General features: G+C 43.8%; 1 long non-coding RNA gene across 1 annotated transcript; it reads left to right on the forward strand.

Annotated features, from left to right (window-relative positions):
- The first annotated feature begins 304 nt into the window (after positions 1-304).
- LOC147910877 (uncharacterized) lies at positions 305-27,215 on the forward strand. The gene is made up of 2 exons (XR_015545031.1): positions 305-2,348; positions 27,092-27,215. It is a non-coding gene; the product is annotated as an uncharacterized LOC147910877 (long non-coding RNA).
- Positions 27,216-27,300: the final 85 nt, after the last annotated feature.

Here is a 27,300-nt window from a genome sequence, read left to right on the forward strand (position 1 = left end):
ATTGTGGCCGAAACGTTTAATGTTTTAATGAATGTAATAATAATTAAATATCACAAACTATAACTTGTGCTGTGGTTTTTTATGCTCTTATTTTTTATATGTGTTGCTATTATATAGGCCCATGTGTCAATGTACACTGTCAATACTGAAAATCTATAGTTACGTATTTTCAGTACTCGCAGTGAATATCGAAATACAGTTGTAGTATCACTTTTTCCTATGATTTTTCCTATCATTTAGAGTTTAGTCAAGATGTAACATATATTACAGTCAGTATATGGACACGTGTTTCATATATATATATATATATATATATATAAATGAATACGACATTGCACATACATAATGTAACTCTTTTTACTCTGTCTAATAAAAAGAGATAGATACTTATAGTACTTATACATTAATATGTCGACTATATATCTAATAGAAAATTGTATGTACATTATACTATGATAATTCTAACATTGTTGTAACATATAACAAAACATTATTAGTGAATATAAATTATAATTATATTTTATATGTATTATAATGTACATATACACAATAATGTACAAAATATAATTTTAATATTGCATATATCATTAATTCTATCTTGCATATATCATTAACTAACATGTTTATGTCTTCACTAATATGTCAATAATATTTTTTGTGTTATTGTGTATATATACATATATTATAATACACATAAAATGTAATTGTAATTCGTATTCATGAATGTCTTTTTATGTACAACATTAGAATTACATTTTATATATCATTATACACATTATAATATAAAATTTTAATATTGCAAAAATGGACATAGAGAATATCTGCATGAATATCTATATATATATATATATTATGATATTCATTTATGATAATATATTATCGTAACCTAAAATGGCATTGGATGTAAGAAAAAAGTGCTATTACGGTTTCGTATCGATATATCTATTAATTAAAAATCTGTATTTTATATATATTACAGACTTTTAGTACTGGTGATATATATTAGAACACGGCCTACATTGCATGTGTATATAATACAACTAAATATGTATATAATGCAACTAAATTTCTAAGGTCCGATTCTACAAATATAAGATTAACTTCAATTATGTTTATTTTTTTTTCAATTCTAAAATTGGAAAATTTTCCAAAATAAATCTTACATTGTGGGACCGATCCTAATACACGTCCCTGTTAAGATGGTAATGTAGGAAACGGAATAAAAATATCGATAATTAATCGATCGAATTTCCTGCATGATCATATTAACTTCAGAGGGCGTAAGCAGATTATACATTGGAAATGAAAACCTGTAATATCGACCTTGATCAAGTTCGGCCTTCGCTCCAGCATCCCCTTAAGAAGCGATCAAAAATCAGCGAGAATCAATTATTCCAGAGATATCGTTGCAGCCGCAGAAAATAATGCAAACTTCCTAAAATCAATTGTTACGGGTGATGAAACATGGTGCTTTCAATATGATCCAGAAACTAAGCGTCAAAGTGCGGAATGGAAGTCAAAAAATTCACCATATTAAAATTTCTACCTCGACCAAAATCTTGTTTAACATGAACTGTCATATCTTCGTTATATGTCAACCAAAATGAATGAAACTTTGACAGATGATAGCAAAATGTTCAACTTTTAAAATGCATGTTTGAACGCACAGATGTCGCCACTGGTTGCTGAGATGTGGTTCGTGTCCGGGAACATATTTGTCGCACTGTGTATGTGAATAACATAAAATACGAATGTTTTTTTTTCAAAGACAATATAATTTTGCATTCGTAATATTTAAAGGATCATGAAAAGTATGTATGTATGTAGATATATGTTCTATAAAAATTCTCAGTTATGTGATTGATTATATGTATGTCAAGTGTTGTAATATTTATTTATATAAAACTTTTATTGTATATACAATTATAATTGCACGTCACAAAAGGACATTTAGGAGTCAATACGGATGTAGGGCATAAAATTAACAAAGAATTTAATCTAATGTATTATCTATAATCGCATGTTTAATATCCGTATTAATACATTACATTATATTACATAAGTAGCTGTATAGGAACGATTTTAACTCAGATCCTCTGAGGGGGACACGGGGCGCGGGAGGTACTCGTAGACGCAGAGAGAAGGAGGAGGAAGGCCCATCGATGGCATCGCTGTTTACGTAAACATAGGACTCCAAAAATGTTAGAAACACAAAAATATTTGATACAAATAAAAAAGAAAAAAACTACTTACTCTCTCAACGGGATACTCGTAACGGACCTCTAATACATCCGTATACAGATTGCTCATCGTTTGCGCCTTGATTCAAATTCAATATGAGGACAGAGGTAATAAAAATTTAAAAAAAAATCACACTAATATAACTGTCACTTTCACTTTCACTTAATTACATATACATGCAAAAGTATTCTACTATCTAATGGTAGAATACCCTTGCACGTTTATAAAAATCACTCACAATGCAAACTCTTCACTATAATTCGAAATATAATTCGAAACGATTAATGAATACTTCGCGCAGATGAAATTCGGCAAAGCCTGACGCTGAGAAGCATCCTGTGCCATAGCGAAACTATCTAGGATACATTTGCACTGTATATGAAACACTTAAATCATAAATATTTGCAGACTATAAAACTATAGAACTCTAGATGTCACAAAAAATGCGTAAGTAACAAGGGTTCGCATGTTAGAGAAAGATAGAGCGCGACGATATCGGAGAGCGTAACGTGATATGAGGGAAGAAAAGACGGAAGAAATGAATCAATAAAGTAAAAGTCCCTTTTCTTTTTACGCAGTTTTTTCAATACGATTTTTTACTAACGCTTTACTAATTTTTATTAATTTTTTTAAGTCGAGGCAAAGGATGGGGAGTAAAAGAAAGTACAGGGTCCGGCAAAATGATCTCCCACGTTTTGCACCGCCACTGATTAAAATGTGGGAGATCATTTTGCCGGACCCTGTACATATGTAGTGATGCGAACGAAAATTTTTTATTCACATCTTATTACATTGATTTTTTGTACGTATTAAAAACTAAAGCTAATAGCTCGCAATCGACGAGCTGATGTCCATTGAAGATGGCGCTATCGCGTATAGCGTTCTCAAACGTGATATTGGAGAATCGCGTATACTTGACATTAACTATATCGACGAGTCGGGCTAATTGTTCGAATGTTACATCGATACACCCGTCAAAGTCAAACATACGGCGAAGCGTTGTTTTGGTCATCGTAATGCGTACGGATGAAGACTCGTACGAGACGTACGAGCATAGCATTGTTCAGCGTGCAAACTCTGATGGTTAGCGGTTCAACACTTATAAAATTGTCCTTGTATTCGTTTCGAAGAATCTTGTAAATATTTTATCGGTGCTCGTAGAGGCTCTTCTGCGTTTCGAAAGATTCGTATCCACGATGATCTTTCAGGGCGATGTCCACGTAATTTGGTGGACCAACGTTGATTCCAATTTCCAAAAATTTGTAGCCCGTATTCGTCAGATCGTAACGTCTGCTCAATAAACGCACCACATGATGCTCCGTACTGTGTACATACATAATGTTAAAAAAAAAACGTTTCTTTTGTGTATAGAAATTTACATGTTATATTTCTTCTTCGTACGATGCGCTGCTCTCTTTGATGAAACATTTTTTCAACTATTCGCAAGACTAATTGCGAAAATTGTGACGTACATGGCAATACTTCTGGAATCGAAAAGGGGAGGCAGGACCTCCCTCTCTTTCCAGAGTTTCGAATGTGTCGCGACACATTTTATCACGTCTTTCTACGTATATTTCTTTGTCACGAGTTTATACGTACGTTTATATGTACGTTCGTACATACATTTATATATGTATATGTTTATACATATGTTTATACGTACGTTCGTACATGTATTACAAAGGAAGAAAAAAGAAATAATAAATACGTTAACGTATTTTTATTTAAAAATTCTTTTGCACAATCACCAGTTATATACGAGCACAAGTCAAAGTTTTTAGAAAAATATAGTAAAACACATTTTTTTTATCAATTTATTTTTTTTATCAATTCATTTTTATTTTATTTTCCAACATAGTCTCCTTTCAGCTCGATACACTTGATTCTCCAACTTTTTCAAGTCGTCCGAATAATATGATTTGTCCAACTCTTCAAAATAAGCCTCTTTTGGTGATGAGCTGCTCTCCGGTGGTGAATCTCTTTCCTCCGAATCATTTCTTCAGGTTTGGAAACAGGAAATAGTCGCAGAGGGCTAAATCTGGCGAATATGCTGGGGAAGCAATTCGTAGCGGAATTCGTTGAATTTGGCCATCGGTGCCGGGCACGTGTGAACCCGTGCATTGTCTTGGAGCACTTTCTTCTTCACCATGGGGACGTTTTTTCTTTAAAATGTTATTGAAACAATCCAATAAAGCTGCGTAGTAATCGCCATTGATCGTTGTTTCGACGGAAGGTAATCGATATGAATTATACCGCGTGCATGCCAAAAAATTGTGGCCATCATCTTTCCAGTCGACTTCATGGTCTTCGCCTTTCTCAGAACTGGTTCACTCGGTGAAATCCATTGTTTTGACTGTTTCTTCGTCTTGGGTATGAAGTAATGGATCCATGTTACGTCCACAGTAATAAATCGACGCAGAAATTCATCTGGATTACGTTGAAACATCTCCAAATATTGTTTTGAAATCACACGGTTGCGCTTATGGTCCACAGTGAGCAAACGCGGCACCTATCTTGCCAATAGCTTTTTCATACCCAATTGTTGCAAAATTGAAATCACTGTGCCATATGATATGCCTATGGCCTTAACAAGTTCGCGCACTTTCACTCACCGATCAGTCAAAACAATATCGTGGACTTTATCGATGATTTTTGATGTAGTAGCCTCAATTGAACGTCCCGAACGAGATGCATCACATGTGGATGTACGACCATGTTTTTAAATTCTTTCACCCAATTGTATACAGTCGTAAACGCTGGTGCAGATGTGCTATGAACGTTATCCAACTCGTCTTTGATTTCTTTCGGTGTTAAATCTTTCATATGTAGATATTTGTTCACTGCATGAAACTCGTTTTTTTCATTTTGCAAAAAATACAAAGGTTGGTCGCTTTAATCATCTACAGAAATGAAACTACGCGATGAATTTCGTTCAAATTTGACAATAATCAGCTGAAAGATACTACTTCTCAAAAAGTAATGTGACATGACACTGCGAGTGCCCTCTGACAGATTTTTTAAGAACTTATTGACTTGCCCTTGTATTTTCAATACGTTTTATAACGCACAATTCTTAACATGTTGTCAGCCTCATATAGTATTAGTAACATCTAGATTAGATAAAGATTCCTTCGTAAACCGATGTCTTCGTAAACCGCATTGAAAGTCTCGATATACAGAAGCAAGTTCCATAGCCATGTTCGTTTCTCGCATCCCTTAACGTACAGTATCATCTTCAAATACAGCCACCGTGGTCAGGCATTCGCTTCGTTGTACGGGACCATCCCGTCCTCTCATCGCAATTCAGTAATAAGCAATCAAACCAGGAAGCGCAAGATTTATCAGATCTTGTCAAAAATTTCCATGGCACGGGACTCGTAAAAATATAATGCGTGAGAACGGTCTCTTGTTTTAACACCGCCACTTCCTTCACGACAAATTTCTTATTAACGATGAATCCTTGCAGATCCACGTTGGCACGGGCATTGTCGAAAAGACTGAGGTCGATTGCGGCGTATCGTAGATTTTATATCGTGTCGGAGATGCTTAGGTGATTTTGCGCACAACATTGGTCAATGGATTATACTGAACCACGCGATCGTATATGATGAGACAATAGGCTGTTGTATTTGCGGCCACATTCTCCTTACATTCAAAGTCTAATCGCGTCCATGGTGCATCTTGATCGACTCGTTCTATTGAGAGCAATCGATGGTCACGAATGGGCCATTACGTAAAAAAGTTGTAAAGGTGAGATTCGACTCGAAATATCCATATCCGTAGGAGCCCTTGCAGAACGCGCGTACAAGTCATACAGAATCGCACATTTGTTTTTATCAAAATCCAGATTCAAGTCATTTTGTACAGACATTCCGAATTCAGGTAGAATTTGGTTAATTTGCAGTCGTCGAATCGACTTATATCCTCGGACATGAAATTTTTTCGACCTGTTTGCATAGTGAAAATGACGTAGTGCGGCTTTTCGAGTTGAGTAACTGTCTTGATGGCCCACGAATGCTTTGTGCTCTGTAAGAGCGGAAGCTTGTACAGATTCCACGAGCGAAAAGCCATGCTCAAATATCGTCTGCTCTCCAAAGCGCGCAGCATCGACAGCTTATTTATCTCGCTCAATAACACGTGCAGCATTCGCCACTGTACTTTGAATAATTCGAGCGTTGGCTCTGTCGCCGGATCTCCTGTCAGACAATTGTTGTCGTTACACGCTTGTATTAAAATCAATTTATGATCAAGCATGATTACTACGCGTTTGTAATCTTCGCAAAATCCAAATAGTACGTAGAGCGATACACAGAAATTAAAGTATCCGGCCGCAGTAATCTGCGCATACCAGTCGGCATTCCGCAGAATCACTGCTTCTCTCGGATGACTATTACATAGTTTTTGAGTGTGCTAGTTATGCCCACGTTGCTATTACGGTCATCTCCACATCATTAAATTCACATCGAATCTTATCGAATATGAACGCGACGTAATTATCTCCCAATGCCATGTGAGCACCCTGAATCACTTTGTTCTTCGTCAGTTTTCCCTCATCGTACAGAAAGCTTTCGTATTGCAGTGTGTATAGATCCTGTTGCTATGAGTATTCTTATTTTATCGCTGTACCCGAACGTTGTGTTGGCGAACGGACTATATGTGTGAGCTTCAACCTTGACGATACGATCATCGAAGATCGGCTCGTCTTTGTTAGATATCAGTCATCTCAAATGTTGCGTACCGTGAATCCCAAAGACTTTAAAAATGTAATGTTCGACGCGCTGAGCTTCTTCTTCTTCCTGATGTAACTGGATGAGCGAGTGTTATCGAACTATGATGTCACCGGTCTTGTAAAGAATGCGTTATCTCTCTGCGTACGCTCTGTTCCGTTCAGCACGAGTATCTCACGTTCACATTATCACTATCGCTGTCGTACATGCAATCTGACGGTGATCTCCTTTCCGCGAAAATTGAGCAATCGTCCGTTCTGGTCGACGATGCGTATCCGCGTTAGATCCATAATACTCCGTGCGATGATCCCCAGGTAAATGATCTGCGCCGGCTTCTCCGATATCTTATATCCTGGCGGCACGCTCGGCAAAAATTTGTGTATCATGTGCACGCTTTGCTGTTGCTATACGCGCGGTCACACTCACGTACACGTGGATAACGTTTACATTCATTATATTGATTGACATGTCCATCTTCGCGGTCACAGTATACACTTCGACGAGAATACCAGCAGCAATCCAATGCTGTTGAACTTGTCAAAGTTTATTCTGTATGCACATTTAATCTCGCATTTCATTATGTCGTAGTTTGCGCGGAGCGTAATCGGATATTCTCCATCCTCACCATTATCGTCATCGGTGTCATTGTTGTTGTTATTATCACCACGCACTACGTCAACGGTTTCAAGCACGTCGCGGTGCGGACGTTTCCATAAAATCGCGCGTTTCAAAAATTCATTTATGTCTCGCACTTCGTACAAACCCTCGAGAATTGTAATTTATTTTATTTTTGGCGAAATAAAATTTGTTTTTCGATTCGTTCACATTTGGTATTGTATAATAAATCTCAAAAATTGCCAAACCAAGCTCATAATCGCTCGCAATCGTTACTCAAATCTATGCAGGGAAAGTAGTTCACCGCGAGGATGGTGCTTTTCTTGCTCAGCGTAAACGTCAGCGACATGACGGAAAAAGCGTTCAACTAATACTGAGATTTTACAGCACAGTCGAGCTTTTTAAATTCACGCGCCTCTACTGTTTGTAGAAACCGCAAACACATCTATCCGCAGAAGCTGTGATTATACGTCTGATAGGACGTGCGATTGTACTCTATCGTCGTCGTTCCCGAAATATCACATCAGTTCCTTTTGGGCGATCGAAGATTATCGAAACTATTAAAGTACAAATGCGATTGTTTCTCTTCGCGTACGCTACCAAGTGAGTATCAGGCCCAGTGAGTACCAGGCCCCGTCCATTGTCCAGATTCACGATACCGCTTTGGTTTCGACGCGCGCCATCGGTAACGTGACGCATGAAAACGCCTCTAAAGTATGGTACGCGCATACATCTCGCGAGTTCGTTCAATTGCACATTGGTTGTTGCGTCAGACGGCATTTTTATCATCTCTTTGGCATTTTTTTTTCTTTGCAGCTACGCCCTGTCTGCGTTTGTACGGAGCGAGATACATTTCGTGGTTTTGTTCCATCGTTGTGACGTTGCAGCTCTTTGAGCTGATGTCGCGCGGCTTTGCTGTCGTTTACCTCTTTCGCCACGCTGGCCGCTCTGCCGATCAAAGACCCGAGCGCGCCTAACATTGGCAGAAATGGTAACGCCCCGTTTCGCTGTCGGGAGTATCCGCTTTTTCGTCTCCTTTTTTCTCGTCTTCTTCTTCGGTTTCATATCTATGCCGATCTTAGTCTTGGCTTTCATCGCTGCCCAGATAGCAATAGCGGCGACTCTCTTGCTCAGAGCCGAATCGCTCACGATAATGCGTTTTTACGCCTTCTCGGTTAGTATCTTATCTGGCGCGTGTCTATCGGTAAGATTATTGTTGTGTGAATACGCAATGTTGTGTTCTCGGCACGCTGCGTTCAGCGAATTTATGCCCGCGTCATCTCTGGCTAATCGCTTAGTAAGCCGAGACCGCAAAACTGGTAGCCCGGAATATGTAACTAGAAAGGAAGCGCATTTATCGCTCGATTGAACAGACCGCCCCATGCTGACATTCGCTACGTTGCTACAATCCTTTATCTTAAGTGCGGGACCGTCGATATGCGTCCGCTGCCATGGCTGATTGTAATGCTCGTCGCAGCGACGATAGATTCGAACTTCCGAATCTGTCTTTACGTGTTCCGGAAGCTTGTTCCAGATGTGATCGATGTAGTCGCCGTACATGCGTAAGAGTATACGATCTTCGATATATATATTGCAACTGCTCGACGCTCAAGTCTCGAATACCGTAAGGATGACACACCGCGGGATACATTTTGCTACTGCGCGACTCGTAGATCCAAGCGTCTTTAAATAGTCGTTCGGGAGCGCACAGCCCGTAATGTGAGCATGAAATCGTGCTGCAACTGCTGATGATACGCATCACGAACTGCAACGCGAAATCGCGAATGATGGGAGGCAGCGCGGAGAAACACAAGTACGGCGAAATGCTACCAAATATTATACGCGCGATCATTTGCGACCCGTCGAATTGTGGTAAAACCAATGTTCTCATAAGCTTACTCGAGAGCCCGAACGTGTACGTTCTCGAAATCGTTGTAACAGCCAAAGTATCGATATCTCGAAAATTTGTAATCTATCGACGAAATCGGCTACTTTACGTTCTCCAACAGCGACGTCGTTCCATCGAGCGAGGCGCGTCCAAATTTTATTTTTATCTTTGATGATGTGATATGCGACAAGCAGAATGCGGTGAGAGAATAGTTTTCGATGTGTCGCCACGCGTCGACTGCTTCTATCTCTGTCAGACGTACACGAGGATATCTAAACATCTGATACGTGACAACGCGAATCTTCTGATCCTGTTCAAACAGGACGGTACTAACTTGAAACACGTTTATAACGATCATGTGAATATTGACATGTCGTATGAATTTTGCGTATTGTGCCGCGACTGTTGGCAACAAAAATATGGATCCGTAGTAATAACAAATACAGTGCGCTCACAAATGGACAATACAGAAAAGAATTTAACGACGATTTCGCGTAACGTGACCAGTCGTTGTCGATATTTAATCAGAGACGAACATGGCAGATGTGCACAAGTGTGAAAAAATCGCGAGGGAGATCGAGAAGACGAGCGAGTCGATCTGCAAGAAACATCGCGTTCTGAAGATCCGTAGAATCGAAGAGTATCATGTTGGACAGATATTTTAAACATTTTATCGAACCGCTTCTACTTTTCATCGACAGCTCCGGCGTGAGCGTGACAAAGAGAGAGTCACGCGACGAAAATGCAGCGTCTACTCCTAAACGTGAGAGGAAGGAGGAAAAGGAACAAGAGGAGGGAGAAGCAAGCGAAATGTTCAAGCGTTCCACAACTCTGCATAAATCTAATGATTGATCTTACGATAGTGTACAACCAATAACCTCCTCCCCGCGTATCAATATCGTACCGACGAGAGTCATTGGAAAATGTTTTTCGAAACAATGAAAGACTTTGTAGCGACGAAGGTTCAAAATTAGTTGCAAACGTCGAGAAGATCGAGAGGCGTTACGAGCCGGCTTAGACCCGCTGGGTTAAAAGTACGCTGAGGTTGATCTGAGAAGAGCGCAAGATAAAGAGAGCGGTATAGATCACGTGTATAGCGTTTACCTACACAAGGATGGGCTGATGTTTGGCAATAAACATTTTGACGTGGATGACGCGGACAACATAATTATCGTACGATACGCCGGTGCACCCGGTCTTTACGTTGATTTTCAAAAGAATTCCCGACGATGCTTTCTACACGGAAAATGATATACACAAGTAGTGTACAAGAGCATGCTGTTGGTGATGAACGCGCACAAACACAAGTATCATTCGCAGAGTCGATTATTAAGCAACAGGGGATACAAGTACAAACACGTAATCGCACTGTTGATATCGACCACACCCAAGAAGCAGAAGAAGAAATCTGGAAAGGGATTACCTCACACAATGACATTGAACGCGATCGTGCACTAAGATGATCCCAACGAACTGGTGAATCATTTATGATTGCTCGAAGCTTTGTACCGAATAGGCAATAACGCTTACGATAATGAGATGCTGTCGATCATCGAGGAACCCAGTTTCGCGAAGCTGGTCTCATTATAAATGAAATCGCATATCCATGAAACGAGTCAATCGAGTGACATCAGTGAGAAAAAATATATTATTTTTTTGTATATACATTTTCTTGTATAGTACATTATTCTCTGTGTATTACGCGTCGAATCATGAAAAAGAAATCTGATCATAAAAAGAGAGAAAAAATTAGCTCCGAGAGACGTCGAGAAATTGCACACTTCGGCGAAAAGAAATTTTCCATGAAGGCGCGTCATAGTTCGAGGATACGATAATCTGTGGCAGGCTGATATCATCGAGATGCGTCTCGGACTTCAACAGAGACCATCACTACATACTCACCGTCATCGATGTGTTGAGCAAATATATACCGCTCAAGAGCAAGAATGGAAGCGAGACGGCTGAGATCGTTCGAGAGAGTAGAAGATGTCCGAAAAATTTACAAACGGATATAGGGAAAGAGTTTTACAACGCTGATGTATAGAAAATCTTGAAAAAAATGATGTTAATCACTATTCCACGTATTTGACGTTGAAAACATCAGTGGTCGAGCGGTTCAATCACACGCTCAAGAACGACATGTAGAAGATGTTTACGCTCAACGGCAATTACAAGTGGATCGACGAGCTGCCACGTCTCGTGTCAGATTACAACGCGCGCAAGAATGGTACCATCGGCATGCGACCCGCCGACATAACTCCCGCGATAGCCGAAAGACACAGTGTACAGCGCGATAAAGATCGCGGGTCCTGCAAAATTCAAAGTAAGCTATTCGGTATGTATGAGTAGTACAAGACGATTTTTGAGAAGGGTTACATACCAAATTGGACCACCAAGGTGTTTACGATTGTTAAGGTATGTAAGTATATCAATTCTGTAAGGATTATCTACTCAAGGACTATCTACTCAAGGATTATCGTGGAAAATTTGTTGCTGGAGCGTTCTACGAGCACAAGTTGCATCGCGCTACTCATCCGGACGTGTATCTCGTCGAGAAAGTGCTGCGCAGAAAGGGAGACAAAGTGTATGTCAAGTGACTGGGATTCAATGGATCGCACAATTCATGGATTCATAAAAATAACGTTATTTGATAAAATTTTGATTTATATATTTTGTATAGATGTAACAAATATATAATAATATAAGTATATAAACGTATATTTTTATTATTTTCCATTCATCTTCGTTTTGAAGTATACAGATATAAAGATATAAACAGATATAAAAATATAAAATAAGTATATAAATGTACAACATATGAAATGAAAAATAATAGTAATACATAATAAATACTATATAAAACATAATAATATTAGGTGTTGGAATTAATTCGTAGCGTTTTACAAGTGATGGGAAGTACTTTCATTAATGTATTTTTTAATGCTCATGTGAAATAAATAACATTCTTTCATTAAAAAACGCTACGAATTAATTCCAACACCTAATAATACTTATATAAATGTAAAAAACATGCATTATGTGTGAATTATAATGTACACTGTATGAAAATATTTAAAAAATGTAAAAAAATATACCACGAATACAAATTAAGATAATACATAAAGCATAATAGTAATACATATACACTGTATGAAAATATAAAAAACATAATAGTAATATAAATGTTGATACATATATTACAAAGGAATCCACCAATGACCCCATGGTAACGCCTCCGTCGAGTCCGGTATGATGTATCGTTTGTCGTCGTATGGACTCAGAACGATTTTCGATTCAGATATCATGTATACTTCGTGTAATTTAGATTGTATACATGATTGACGGCGAGTTATTTCAATCTCTTCGTTCAAACACCGCGTATAATCGTCGTGTTATCGTTCGTTACTCTTTATACCTTTCGCCTTTTTAATGTTCTTCTTGCAATCCACCCTCATCGCGTACATCTTCGCTCTGAGACCAATGAATTCAGTCATTATCGCACTGTTATTTTCGTCCTTTATCAGACTGGGTACTTTTTTGTTCGACAGAAGTATACGCATTGTTCATCGGATAATTGCTCGTGTCGAATCTAGCGATATCGCGTTTCATAATTTCGTAAACGTCCTCGCACTTGATACAGTTTATAAGACTGTCCGTATCGGTATACATAATTTTACATTTGTCGCGAAACAGTGATAACATATATTCGTGGTGAAATTCATACAAGCAGACTTTCGATATATTGAGTATACATATATCCACTTAATCGTAAATCGGCTTATTAAACTTTACCTCGAGTTTGCGCAGTTCAGGCGATCAAATTTTCCACAAAGCTGCGGCTGTGGAAATTCGGTTTTGCAATCATTGCTTCCGCGCCGTATCATCCATCTCATTTTGTTAATAATTTTACGTCAACGTGGTTGCGCACATTCTCCATTTTTACCGAATACCATGTTATTCATTAATTTATATAAATTTTCCTCGAAATTGTTTTTTGCGCTTGCTCTGAAATTTGTATTGAGTTCAATGTAATCGCGAAACCATGGAGATTGCGCGAATTGTAGCATTTGATGGATCTTTGTTACGCGAAGACCGTGACGAGTAAAAATTGCAGGATAGTGAATGACGTAACGTTGTTTATCGTACAGCGTTGCTAGAAGTTTAGCCTCGCACTTGCCGGGCGGCTTATCGCGCATCGGACAGAAAGGTACAGTGTGGTTGTGTAGATGCTGCGGATACTCGAGATCGACTTCGAGAATGTAACCGGTGAGTAAATCTGGAGTGATTGCACTCACGTCAAAGTTCGCAGATAGATCTTCGATCATCAAAATTCGACAATGGTTGTCATATCGCTCACCCGTATAAATTGTTAATGTCGTAGTACATCAAGTATGACGATGATTCCGACGGGTCGGAATGCATTTCATACGAATGCATATACTTGTTATTAGCTTGAGCGTATCTGCTTAAACATTGACTGAGGTCGCATATACCGCGCTCGATGAACATGATCATGTCGGTGAGTAACTCAAACTTTACGCGCATATATTTTAACATCGCGTCCCACATGAAACCAGGCAAGATATAATGCGCGGAATCAAGACTGTAATTCGCGACATAACTTTCGCGGAAATTTTTGAAAATATCGGCCAATAACAAGACATCGATTTTCAAGTACAGATCACTGTACTCGCCGAGCGTTCGGATAGAGAATCGCTGCGTTCGCGGCATGAGCGTAATCGCTTAGATATATATCGCCCGTTAACGAACTGTAAAATGATTCGCGCGGTGGTAAGCGTGTGTCTTGCAATTTTATGACGCAATCAATGTACTCATACGGAAAAACACCTTTACAAGTCAGTAATTTAAATTCTTTATCCGATGAGAAAATTTGGAACGTATGATTTTTAATTTGTCTCTGCTTAGAAACAACGTCAATTTATCGAGGCTTATACTGAGAAATTTAAATGAATCGATGAACCGTAATTTTATGCATTTTCGCGAATCTGACGGTATCTTTAACATGTTTAGTGAACTAAGTATATTTTTCTTTGGTTATCGGTACATCTACATGTCCATCGTACACGAGAGCAATTTCTTTAATTATAAAGTTCGCATCGTAGCGATAAATTATGAAAAACGATCCGAATATATAATGAATTTTTATAATTTGAGTTACGGTTTGAATGGACCACGATATCTACCGGACAGCTGGCAATAATCGCATACCCGCGTGTCGACGCAAACGGTTTCTCGCAAATGTGACAACGCGTCGCACTACGGTACGCCTCCCATTGTTCTTTCGACAACGTTTCCATAGGCACGTTGGCGGGTACAATATTTTTTAAACGATATGAAGTCTTGGAGTTGTCGCGCTATACAGTCTTCATCGCGACGGAACTGATATGACGATAACGTGTCATCGTACAAACATCGCACATAGAATCCTATATTAAATATCTCGTGCTGTTGATACGTGTATGATGACGCATCTTTCCTATCAGGTTCCATCTTTCATAGAACGCATTCCAGGTCAGCGTAGATGATGAATAGGACGCACTCCTTATTGTAGTGGTTCCCAAATTCGAGCCACTTGTCGTCCACGCTCGGCAGTCGGATAGCGCATTCATTTTCCCATAGTTTATTGCGTGCGACTGCAATTTTTCCTTCGTACTGAAATAGCAAGCATTTGAAAAAAACAAAAATTATAACTATTATCATTATTTTATTAGTAAGACGGAAAATTATAATTTTTTCATGTGTACTTACCGATCACAGAAAAATTTCTTGTGCTTCATTCTGATGAGTTGTGATCTCACGAGACAGAATAGATTTTTTTATCCACGCAAAATGCCCAACACTGTCGTCGCGTGGATCTTGCATGTACAACACGTTGACGTGTTTCTCCTTCTTGTCATTGGAGAGCCGTAGAGAAAGGACTTGTTTATTCTCGATACTGTACTTGATCAATACGTCGTTCAAATCTGAAAATGTCTTTTAAAGTCATTAGAAATTCGATACCCGATTCAAATGTATAATGCTGATACGACGATTCCCGATCCGCATTTCTCTCAGCCAGGTATAGAACGGCGACCATCGACCATGCAAAGCATTCTCCGTTGTACACACACTTGTACAATCACCGCTCGTTTCGTCGCTATTTCCCGCACTTTGATATGGCATCCCGCGCGCATGGGATTTAGTTTGTTCACATTCAATATACATGACAATGCCCACTGCTGTCGCGTTCTTCGAGTGATGTCAAACATGGGCTCAATGACGTGCTTGTACCACTCACGTAAAATCGATGAATCGGTATATCTCAATGTACTTAGTGTTATACTCTTGATGTCACGTTTGTTGTTTGTCGTAAACTCATCGTTGAACGCGGTGTTCACTTTTACACTACCGTATCTTTCTACAGCGTCTCGAGTACTATTTCTCTCGCTTCTTCCAAAAACAGCCGCGGCTTAATGTAATCTACGCACTGGTCAGGCGTCACCTTTCCCCTGCTGGGCCCGGAGCTTTTGCCGCTGATGCCGATGACTTCGATTGCGGATCGAGAGCGTGGCAGGCGTAGGCGCTGGACCAGAGCCTCGGAAATCAAAGAAATTTCCGAACCTTGGTCGATGAGCACGCGTGTGGTATGCCGATTGCCGTGACCATCAGCGATGGAAACTCGCGCAGTTGCGAGCAAAATAGCCTTGTGGTCGTTGTCGCGGCGCACTGCCGACAGTGAGCTGACCTCTTGAGGTTTCGGTGAAACGTACGCGTCGTGTAACATTGAGTGGTGACGAGACTTGCACGTCGCACACGTCCTCGTCGACTGGCACTTCGCGAAAGTATGAGAGCCGAGACAGTTGAAGCACAGCTTGTGAGTTTCGGCGACGGCCTTGCGGTCGACAGCGGATTTCTTCTTGAATTCTTCACACACCATCACGTGGTGTTTACCCTTGCATAGGACGCATTGAGAAGATTCGGTGTGTTTCTCGACGTGATGATGCGACTTGGCAGATCGCGACGGGTTGTCGGAGACCTTGAGCGATTTTGGTTTGGCGGCTTTGAGAGTACGTGCCCTTTGGTTTATGAAGTTCATCAGCTCTTTGAGAGTGGGCATGTCGCTCGAGGCGCTTGAGAGTGACTCCCACTCCAGGCGAGTTCTTGGATCGAAGAGCTCGACGACAAGATGATTTAGTAGATCGAAGCCATGAGAGTCGATAGGCCTGTCAATGCTCTCCTGGCCGTTGACTACCCTGGTAGTCAACTGCGTTGAAGATGCGGTTGAGCTCCTCCTCAGTTTCGTTCTTCATCTTAGCCACGGCGGTAAAACACTTGGAGAAATTGGAGCGTGATAACTCTCTCTTATTTTCGTACTGCTCGCTCAGCAGCTCCCATGCGCGTGGATAGTTGTCTTCGGTCATTGCTAACGGTCGAATCAGTTCCTCAGCAGGACCCTCCAGACAAGTTTTCAGGTAATGAAATTTCTCGATTGCTGAGATTGATGAATTGTTTCCGACAATGGATTGGAAGAGGTCTCGGAATGTAGGCCAATCTTCGAATGCGCCAGAGAAAGAACTAATCTTGAGGCGAGGCAGCGACGGTTTTCCGGAAGACACATTACCTTCTGTTTTGGAAGCTGAACTCGGTTCCTTCGCCATGAGTTTCGTCCGGTAATCGTTCAGCAGGCCGCGCTGCAGCACGTACGTGTTTTCGGCGGAATCGGCAAATTGAGACGTGTTGTACTCACTTTGATCGAAGGCTTCCTTGTAATGTGCTCGAATAAGCTTGTGTTGCTGTTCGAATTCCGTCCACATCTGGTCGAGAAGCGCCAAGCGGGTTTCGACATTGTGGAGGGTGATGTTGGCCGTCCCCAATTTCTTCAAATTGGTTATTGACCTGGCCATACGACCATGGATGTCACTCTGGGCGCTCAGCAAGGCGGCTATTTCGTCACTCATGCTTTCACTTGCGAATTTTTCTCTCTCTGATTTTCTTGATGATGCGCGCATTGGACGCGATGCACTCGACACTGCGGATGCCGGCGAGAATCCGGCTCGAAGGACCAGAAAATGTGCGGGAGTGCGGAAAGGTTCGAGTGAGAGAACGGCACACGGTTGATATGATACACGACAGTAAAGAGAACTCCGTTTGTTTGTAAATTAACAAAAGAATTTTCTTTAATATGATCAGTTACAGAGTCAGAAAATATAATTAATTAAATATTAGACAGATTAACAGAATATCAAATGCGGTCACCTTTTCCAAATTGTAGTTGGAATCACGGTGATGGAAAATCTCGGCGATTTTCTCGGCACTTTTGAAAGGATTCGTTTTATAGCGGTTTTCACTAAGCGGTTAGCACGGCGGTTTTAGATCGCGAAGCGATCTAGTAGCGAGACTATGATTCTAAGAACTCGAAGAACTTTTAGAAGTAAGAACTCTAAGAAGTCTAAGAACTCTAAGCGGTGTAAACTATCTAAGCAATCTGCCCGGGAGGAACAATCATGCGCGACAGAAAATCCTGACCTGGGATTGGTGACAGCGCGTGACGTATTCGTCGAAGCGCGGCGCTCGCGTGCGCGAATTGAATTGTTCTAGAAGCTCGGAACGAATGATGCATAGCGATCCAATGCGTGGTGGCAAAGCGTCCTTGGTCCATTTCGGTCTGGTAGCCAGAGTGTGTAAGTACTCGCGTGACCATCTCTGCCAGAAGTGGTCTCGCATCCGCTGGACAAGTTGCCACCTGGAAAGCAAATTTTCCTTCTTGTCCGTCAAGGAAGGCTCGGGAATGGCCAGCAGTGGTGCCCCGATGAGCAGGTGACCTGGTGTCAGAGCCGTGAGGTCGTCGGAGTCGTCTGAGAGGGCATGCATGGGCCGGGAGTTCAGGCATGCCCCCACTTGTGCAAGCAGGGTGCTCATTTCTTCGAAGGTGAGCCTGGTTTCGCCGATGGTTCGGCGCAGGTGATACTTAGCAGATTTCATGGCCGCCTCCCAGAGTCCACCAAAATGTGGTGCCGAAGGGGGGTTAAAATGCCAATGGATCCCCTCTGATGTAGCGACGTGTGCGATCTTTCGTCCTTCTGACGAGGAGGCTCGGAGCATCTCTCGAAGTTGCCGGTCGGCGCCCGAAAAATTGGTGCCGCAATCGGAATAGATGTCCGTGCAAAGTCCTCGGCGAGATGTGAAGCGACGGAGAGCAGCCAGAAAAGCGTCGGTGGTGTATGCTGAAACAGAGACCTCGAGGTGAACGGCCTTGGAACTAAAACAAACAAAACTGCGATGAACGCTTTGTGAGCGCTGTGCCCACGCCCTTTGCTCGTCCTGATGAATATAGGCCCGGCGTAGTCGATGCCCACGTGAAGAAATGGTCGTGCAGGAGTCACTCTTCTTGGAGGAAGGTTTCCCATTTTCGGTTGCGGAGTGGCAGCCCTCCACCGAGTGCATGTCACGCACTGATGCCGCCATCGCTTGACCACTGCTCGGCCTTGTGGAATCCAGAACCGGAGGCGAAGCATTCCCAGGGTCATCTGAACTCCTCCGTGGAGAGTACGGCGATGGTAGGTCCCAGTCTAGCTGTTGCAGCCAGGCCGACTGAATTAGAATTTTTGCTTGAATGGTTACTGGAGCCAGCCATCCGAGCGGGTCGAAGAGTCGAGCGGTCTCCGACAGCAGACTTCTCTTGGTAAACGCGACGACGGTGCGAGGAGGAACAGAGAAGGCGAATTCGTCCCTGGTTGGATACCAGCGCAATCCCAGAGTTGAGTGGTTCTCTTGTTCCCACGACCGCGAATCTCTGGTGAGGCAGTACTCGGGCGGAATGTCGCGAAGAAGCTCCTGGCAGTTGGCGGCCCACTTTCGGAGAGAGAACCCGCCCACCATGCAGAAGTTGCGGAGCTCTCGATTTGGAGAGCGATAGCATCGGCTTTGTTATGCGCTCCGGTTACGACATCGTCGACGTAGCAGTCGTGTCGTGCCTCGCATCTGCGCCTCGAGGGAAACGCGATCCGTCGTCATCGGCGAGTTGACGCAGAGTGCGAATGGCGAGAAATGGCGCGCAAGCGAGACCGTAAGTGACGGTTTTCAATGTAAACTCGCGTATAGGCTCATCAACGCTGTGTCGCCAAAGAATGCATTGATGCCTTTGATCGTCGGGATGAACAAGAATCTGCCGATACATCTTTTCGATGTCAGCCACTAGCGCGTACCGATGCCACCGCCACCGCCACCGCCACCGCCACCGCCACCGCCACCGCCACCGCCACCGCAGAAGTACGTTCGCGAGGGGTGGCAGCAAGTTAGCTCCAACTAGCAGATGAGTATTGAGTGACTCACCGGACCTTGTACGCTGCGATCCGTTGAAGACGACCCTGAGCTTCGTAGTGGTGCTGGATTCTCGAAGGACGCCGTGGTGTGGAAGGTAGCACCGATCTTCGCTAGAATTCGGAGGTTTTTGCGCCAATTTCATGTGACCTTGGTCCTCGTATTCCTTCAGGAAGGCGCGGTAGAGATCGCCGAATCGTACGTCTCTCTCATAGCGTCGCTCCATGGCGATTAAGAGTCGTTCAGCAGATCTTCGCGTCTCAACCAGCGTCGTCGGCGGAGATGCAAAGGGTAGTCGCACTATGTATCGTCCTTCGACAGTGCGTTGGTGCTGCAGCGCGAAAATGTCTTCGCATTGCTGCTCTTTTGGCGTGAGTGCGATGGGAGCGGGCACCTCTCGTTCCTGCTCCCAGAAGCGGTGCACAAGTTCGGCTAGCATGATCTGCGGTGCACTGAAGCGAGTGGCGCTGTGCTGAGTTGGTCGCAACCTCCCGATAGGATCCAGCCGAGCAGTGTCTTTTGAGCGATAGGCGCTTGGGGGCCTCCTTTGCGAAGACCATCTTGGAGAATGATTGAGCATACTTCCGCTCCAAAAAGTAGCTCAATAGAGTCGTTTGCTGCGTAGTCCGGATCAGTCAATTGGAGCCCGTTTAAGTGTGGCCACTCCTGATTCTGATCCTTGCGTGAGAGCCTTGGCTAAAGCGAAAGACGTGGCAGAATAAAGGCTCCGACGGTGAAGTCGGTCCCTGTGGTTAACGAGGTCACGTTGAGCGTCACCTTTCCCCTGCTGGGCCCGGAGCTTTTGCCGCTGATGCCGATGACTTCGATTGCGGATCGAGAGCGTGGCAGGCGTAGGCGCTGGACCAGAGCCTCGGAAATCAAAGAAATTTCCGAACCTTGGTCGATGAGCACGCGTGTGGTATGCCGATTGCCGTGACCATCAGCGATGGAAACTCGCGCAGTTGCGAGCAAAATAGCCTTGTGGTCGTTGTCGCGGCGCACTGCCGACAGTGAGCTGACCTCTTGAGGTTTCGGTGAAACGTACGCGTCGTGTAACATTGAGTGGTGACGAGACTTGCACGTCGCACACGTCCTCGTCGACTGGCACTTCGCGAAAGTATGAGAGCCGAGACAGTTGAAGCACAGCTTGTGAGTTTCGGCGACGGCCTTGCGGTCGACAGCGGATTTCTTCTTGAATTCTTCACACACCATCACGTGGTGTTTACCCTTGCATAGGACGCATTGAGAAGATTCGGTGTGTTTCTCGACGTGATGATGCGACTTGGCAGATCGCGACGGGTTGTCGGAGACCTTGAGCGATTTTGGTTTGGCGGCTTTGAGAGTACGTGCCCTTTGGTTTATGAAGTTCATCAGCTCTTTGAGAGTGGGCATGTCGCTCGAGGCGCTTGAGAGTGACTCCCACTCCAGGCGAGTTCTTGGATCGAAGAGCTCGACGACAAGATGATTTAGTAGATCGAAGCCATGAGAGTCGATAGGCCTGTCAATGCTCTCCTGGCCGTTGACTACCCTGGTAGTCAACTGCGTTGAAGATGCGGTTGAGCTCCTCCTCAGTTTCGTTCTTCATCTTAGCCACGGCGGTAAAACACTTGGAGAAATTGGAGCGTGATAACTCTCTCTTATTTTCGTACTGCTCGCTCAGCAGCTCCCATGCGCGTGGATAGTTGTCTTCGGTCATTGCTAACGGTCGAATCAGTTCCTCAGCAGGACCCTCCAGACAAGTTTTCAGGTAATGAAATTTCTCGATTGCTGAGATTGATGAATTGTTTCCGACAATGGATTGGAAGAGGTCTCGGAATGTAGGCCAATCTTCGAATGCGCCAGAGAAAGAACTAATCTTGAGGCGAGGCAGCGACGGTTTTCCGGAAGACACATTACCTTCTGTTTTGGAAGCTGAACTCGGTTCCTTCGCCATGAGTTTCGTCCGGTAATCGTTCAGCAGGCCGCGCTGCAGCACGTACGTGTTTTCGGCGGAATCGGCAAATTGAGACGTGTTGTACTCACTTTGATCGAAGGCTTCCTTGTAATGTGCTCGAATAAGCTTGTGTTGCTGTTCGAATTCCGTCCACATCTGGTCGAGAAGCGCCAAGCGGGTTTCGACATTGTGGAGGGTGATGTTGGCCGTCCCCAATTTCTTCAAATTGGTTATTGACCTGGCCATACGACCATGGATGTCACTCTGGGCGCTCAGCAAGGCGGCTATTTCGTCACTCATGCTTTCACTTGCGAATTTTTCTCTCTCTGATTTTCTTGATGATGCGCGCATTGGACGCGATGCACTCGACACTGCGGATGCCGGCGAGAATCCGGCTCGAAGGACCAGAAAATGTGCGGGAGTGCGGAAAGGTTCGAGTGAGAGAACGGCACACGGTTGATATGATACACGACAGTAAAGAGAACTCCGTTTGTTTGTAAATTAACAAAAGAATTTTCTTTAATATGATCAGTTACAGAGTCAGAAAATATAATTAATTAAATATTAGACAGATTAACAGAATATCAAATGCGGTCACCTTTTCCAAATTGTAGTTGGAATCACGGTGATGGAAAATCTCGGCGATTTTCTCGGCACTTTTGAAAGGATTCGTTTTATAGCGGTTTTCACTAAGCGGTTAGCACGGCGGTTTTAGATCGCGAAGCGATCTAGTAGCGAGACTATGATTCTAAGAACTCGAAGAACTTTTAGAAGTAAGAACTCTAAGAAGTCTAAGAACTCTAAGCGGTGTAAACTATCTAAGCAATCTGCCCGGGAGGAACAATCATGCGCGACAGAAAATCCTGACCTGGGATTGGTGACAGCGCGTGACGTATTCGTCGAAGCGCGGCGCTCGCGTGCGCGAATTGAATTGTTCTAGAAGCTCGGAACGAATGATGCATAGCGATCCAATGCGTGGTGGCAAAGCGTCCTTGGTCCATTTCGGTCTGGTAGCCAGAGTGTGTAAGTACTCGCGTGACCATCTCTGCCAGAAGTGGTCTCGCATCCGCTGGACAAGTTGCCACCTGGAAAGCAAATTTTCCTTCTTGTCCGTCAAGGAAGGCTCGGGAATGGCCAGCAGTGGTGCCCCGATGAGCAGGTGACCTGGTGTCAGAGCCGTGAGGTCGTCGGAGTCGTCTGAGAGGGCATGCATGGGCCGGGAGTTCAGGCATGCCCCCACTTGTGCAAGCAGGGTGCTCATTTCTTCGAAGGTGAGCCTGGTTTCGCCGATGGTTCGGCGCAGGTGATACTTAGCAGATTTCATGGCCGCCTCCCAGAGTCCACCAAAATGTGGTGCCGAAGGGGGGTTAAAATGCCAATGGATCCCCTCTGATGTAGCGACGTGTGCGATCTTTCGTCCTTCTGACGAGGAGGCTCGGAGCATCTCTCGAAGTTGCCGGTCGGCGCCCGAAAAATTGGTGCCGCAATCGGAATAGATGTCCGTGCAAAGTCCTCGGCGAGATGTGAAGCGACGGAGAGCAGCCAGAAAAGCGTCGGTGGTGTATGCTGAAACAGAGACCTCGAGGTGAACGGCCTTGGAACTAAAACAAACAAAACTGCGATGAACGCTTTGTGAGCGCTGTGCCCACGCCCTTTGCTCGTCCTGATGAATATAGGCCCGGCGTAGTCGATGCCCACGTGAAGAAATGGTCGTGCAGGAGTCACTCTTCTTGGAGGAAGGTTTCCCATTTTCGGTTGCGGAGTGGCAGCCCTCCACCGAGTGCATGTCACGCACTGATGCCGCCATCGCTTGACCACTGCTCGGCCTTGTGGAATCCAGAACCGGAGGCGAAGCATTCCCAGGGTCATCTGAACTCCTCCGTGGAGAGTACGGCGATGGTAGGTCCCAGTCTAGCTGTTGCAGCCAGGCCGACTGAATTAGAATTTTTGCTTGAATGGTTACTGGAGCCAGCCATCCGAGCGGGTCGAAGAGTCGAGCGGTCTCCGACAGCAGACTTCTCTTGGTAAACGCGACGACGGTGCGAGGAGGAACAGAGAAGGCGAATTCGTCCCTGGTTGGATACCAGCGCAATCCCAGAGTTGAGTGGTTCTCTTGTTCCCACGACCGCGAATCTCTGGTGAGGCAGTACTCGGGCGGAATGTCGCGAAGAAGCTCCTGGCAGTTGGCGGCCCACTTTCGGAGAGAGAACCCGCCCACCATGCAGAAGTTGCGGAGCTCTCGATTTGGAGAGCGATAGCATCGGCTTTGTTATGCGCTCCGGTTACGACATCGTCGACGTAGCAGTCGTGTCGTGCCTCGCATCTGCGCCTCGAGGGAAACGCGATCCGTCGTCATCGGCGAGTTGACGCAGAGTGCGAATGGCGAGAAATGGCGCGCAAGCGAGACCGTAAGTGACGGTTTTCAATGTAAACTCGCGTATAGGCTCATCAACGCTGTGTCGCCAAAGAATGCATTGATGCCTTTGATCGTCGGGATGAACAAGAATCTGCCGATACATCTTTTCGATGTCAGCCACTAGCGCGTACCGATGCCACCGCCACCGCCACCGCCACCGCCACCGCCACCGCCACCGCAGAAGTACGTTCGCGAGGGGTGGCAGCAAGTTAGCTCCAACTAGCAGATGAGTATTGAGTGACTCACCGGACCTTGTACGCTGCGATCCGTTGAAGACGACCCTGAGCTTCGTAGTGGTGCTGGATTCTCGAAGGACGCCGTGGTGTGGAAGGTAGCACCGATCTTCGCTAGAATTCGGAGGTTTTTGCGCCAATTTCATGTGACCTTGGTCCTCGTATTCCTTCAGGAAGGCGCGGTAGAGATCGCCGAATCGTACGTCTCTCTCATAGCGTCGCTCCATGGCGATTAAGAGTCGTTCAGCAGATCTTCGCGTCTCAACCAGCGTCGTCGGCGGAGATGCAAAGGGTAGTCGCACTATGTATCGTCCTTCGACAGTGCGTTGGTGCTGCAGCGCGAAAATGTCTTCGCATTGCTGCTCTTTTGGCGTGAGTGCGATGGGAGCGGGCACCTCTCGTTCCTGCTCCCAGAAGCGGTGCACAAGTTCGGCTAGCATGATCTGCGGTGCACTGAAGCGAGTGGCGCTGTGCTGAGTTGGTCGCAACCTCCCGATAGGATCCAGCCGAGCAGTGTCTTTTGAGCGATAGGCGCTTGGGGGCCTCCTTTGCGAAGACCATCTTGGAGAATGATTGAGCATACTTCCGCTCCAAAAAGTAGCTCAATAGAGTCGTTTGCTGCGTAGTCCGGATCAGTCAATTGGAGCCCGTTTAAGTGTGGCCACTCCTGATTCTGATCCTTGCGTGAGAGCCTTGGCTAAAGCGAAAGACGTGGCAGAATAAAGGCTCCGACGGTGAAGTCGGTCCCTGTGGTTAACGAACGCGATTCTCGAACGCGTCGATCTCTCGCCAGACGAGAGATCTTTCGTCGCGACTCGCCTACCTGTCACCAACGTGCACGAAATGTTGCTCTAATTGTGTCTTTGCATCCGCGAATCGCGCGATCTTCGCCACCACGGATATTGTCTGTATCCAACGGCGAGGTGCGAACAGTTGACATGACAAAGTTCTTCGAGCTACTTGATGCACTCATCGCATCGTTGCAGCCACGCGAAACACTCCACCTGGCCGCACTGCTCCAGCAGTTCGCGTTCCATTCGCTCATAATTTTCCATGTCTTCTTTTTTACAGTCTTTAGATCACTTCACACTCTTCCACGGAGCACTTGCACGTGACTCATTCACACTCGTTGCAGCACCGTGACATATCTAGAATGTCATTCTAACCTTTTCATTATGTTTGTTTGCGAAAATGGACTGTTCACACTCAAAGCATTGATCGTCGCATTTATCGAAAAACAGTTTCAGAACAAGATTCTTATCGCGATCACGAAATCATCCATATATTGTGAATAATTAGCAGTTCAACGCACTTTTCATGCATACCCATGGGAATCTTAATGCACATGCATCAACTTCGGCTCTTATCTGCGATTTTCTTCGCTCAATAATAATCATCCTTTATTACATTAACATTTTTATTCCTGTAATGTCTCTTTTCATACTCATCGTTTTCATAACATTTGTCTCGTAACCGTGAGTACACTTTCTGTCGCACAAGTAAAAACTAATCAGAAACAGGTTCTCTGATAACTATTCCACGTTTCTCACCACATCTAATTCTCGATCGCGTAGGAATTGCATTCGGTGATATTCGTACATCTATGTCTCTTTTTTGCGGATTATCGAGAATATACAGCACATCACTTACATTACAGTCTTCCCACATATTTTCTAGTAGCGTCTTGCTCACAATAGTTTTTTTCAATGTGTACAGTGTGGGCACTTGTTGCACGGAAATATAGTGTACATTGGCATTCTGCAATTCGTGCAAAACCGACCGCTTAGCGCATCAATATAATCGATATCGTGCTTCCAATACAATACGTGTTACAATACGTACATATGTGCTTCATATATAAGATACATTCCCACAACATCGATGTCAGCCAAACGGATCATGCATGCTGTACATACAGTTAAAGCACCACCCGTTGTATAGTAGCACTGGATCATGCAGTGTTTAGTACTCTCATTCAATGCACGGATTTCTAGAGACTACATAAATTTCTCTGCGTAATTTATATCGTGCTCAAATCACTAATCATAACTAGTACGACTATCGTCGGATAACACTTCTTCGTCGAAATCTTGGTCCATTATTTCTTCAAAATCTACTTCCATTTCTTCGAACACTTCGAACACTTCGTCTTTAATATTCGCGAACTATTCCGGATCCACGTTTCTGATATACTCGACTACGTTGGCTGTGTTCTCAACCTTCGTATGATGGTTAGCCATACTTTTTCTATTATTCTTATTGCGACCGATTCGTTCGTCTTCCAGGACAATTGTGGAACTGAGCGCTTATAACCCATTATATATATTTCATTTGTGACTTTTTTGTCCCTTTATCTTATTTATACTTTCTTTAAAAATAGATAAGGCAGCATCGCGAGCGGTTCCAGTTTATATTTTTCACATCCCCCTCATTGGTATGTTATATAAACAGTACCAACACTTCTTTTAACGCGTCGCGACATGCCATCGATCTCTTCCCAAAAAGAATCATTATCGACACTTCTTCGAAGAAATTTAAGGGCTGTGGGAACGCATGATTTTATACTTTTCACTGGAGTACCACTTTCGTTTTACTGTAGAAGAGTTATCAGTTTAGCAGCCGAAACATCGGCGTTTAGAGTGACTAGTGCTAATGCATATTATTCTCTGCTGAAAAAGCGAATAGTGATCAAAAAAGTTTTTCGTTCTCTTTTTCCAGAAAGCGCTGCTACGATGTTCGAGTCACCAATCACATTCGAACGCTGTCGATCGCGAAAAAAATGTAATAAAAAATAAGAAAAAATCAGTGTAATAAGTATAGTGAATAAAAAAATTTTTGTTCGCATTATTACATATGTATTTTCTTTTACTCTCCATCCTTTGCCTCGACGCTAGTAAAAAACTGTATTGAAAAAACTGTCATAAAAA

The sequence above is a fragment of the Acromyrmex echinatior genome, chromosome 1 (genome assembly GCF_024713525.1).
Source record: "Acromyrmex echinatior isolate Ae372 chromosome 1, ASM2471352v2, whole genome shotgun sequence".
In the NCBI taxonomy this organism is placed as follows: Eukaryota; Metazoa; Arthropoda; class Insecta; order Hymenoptera; family Formicidae; genus Acromyrmex; species Acromyrmex echinatior.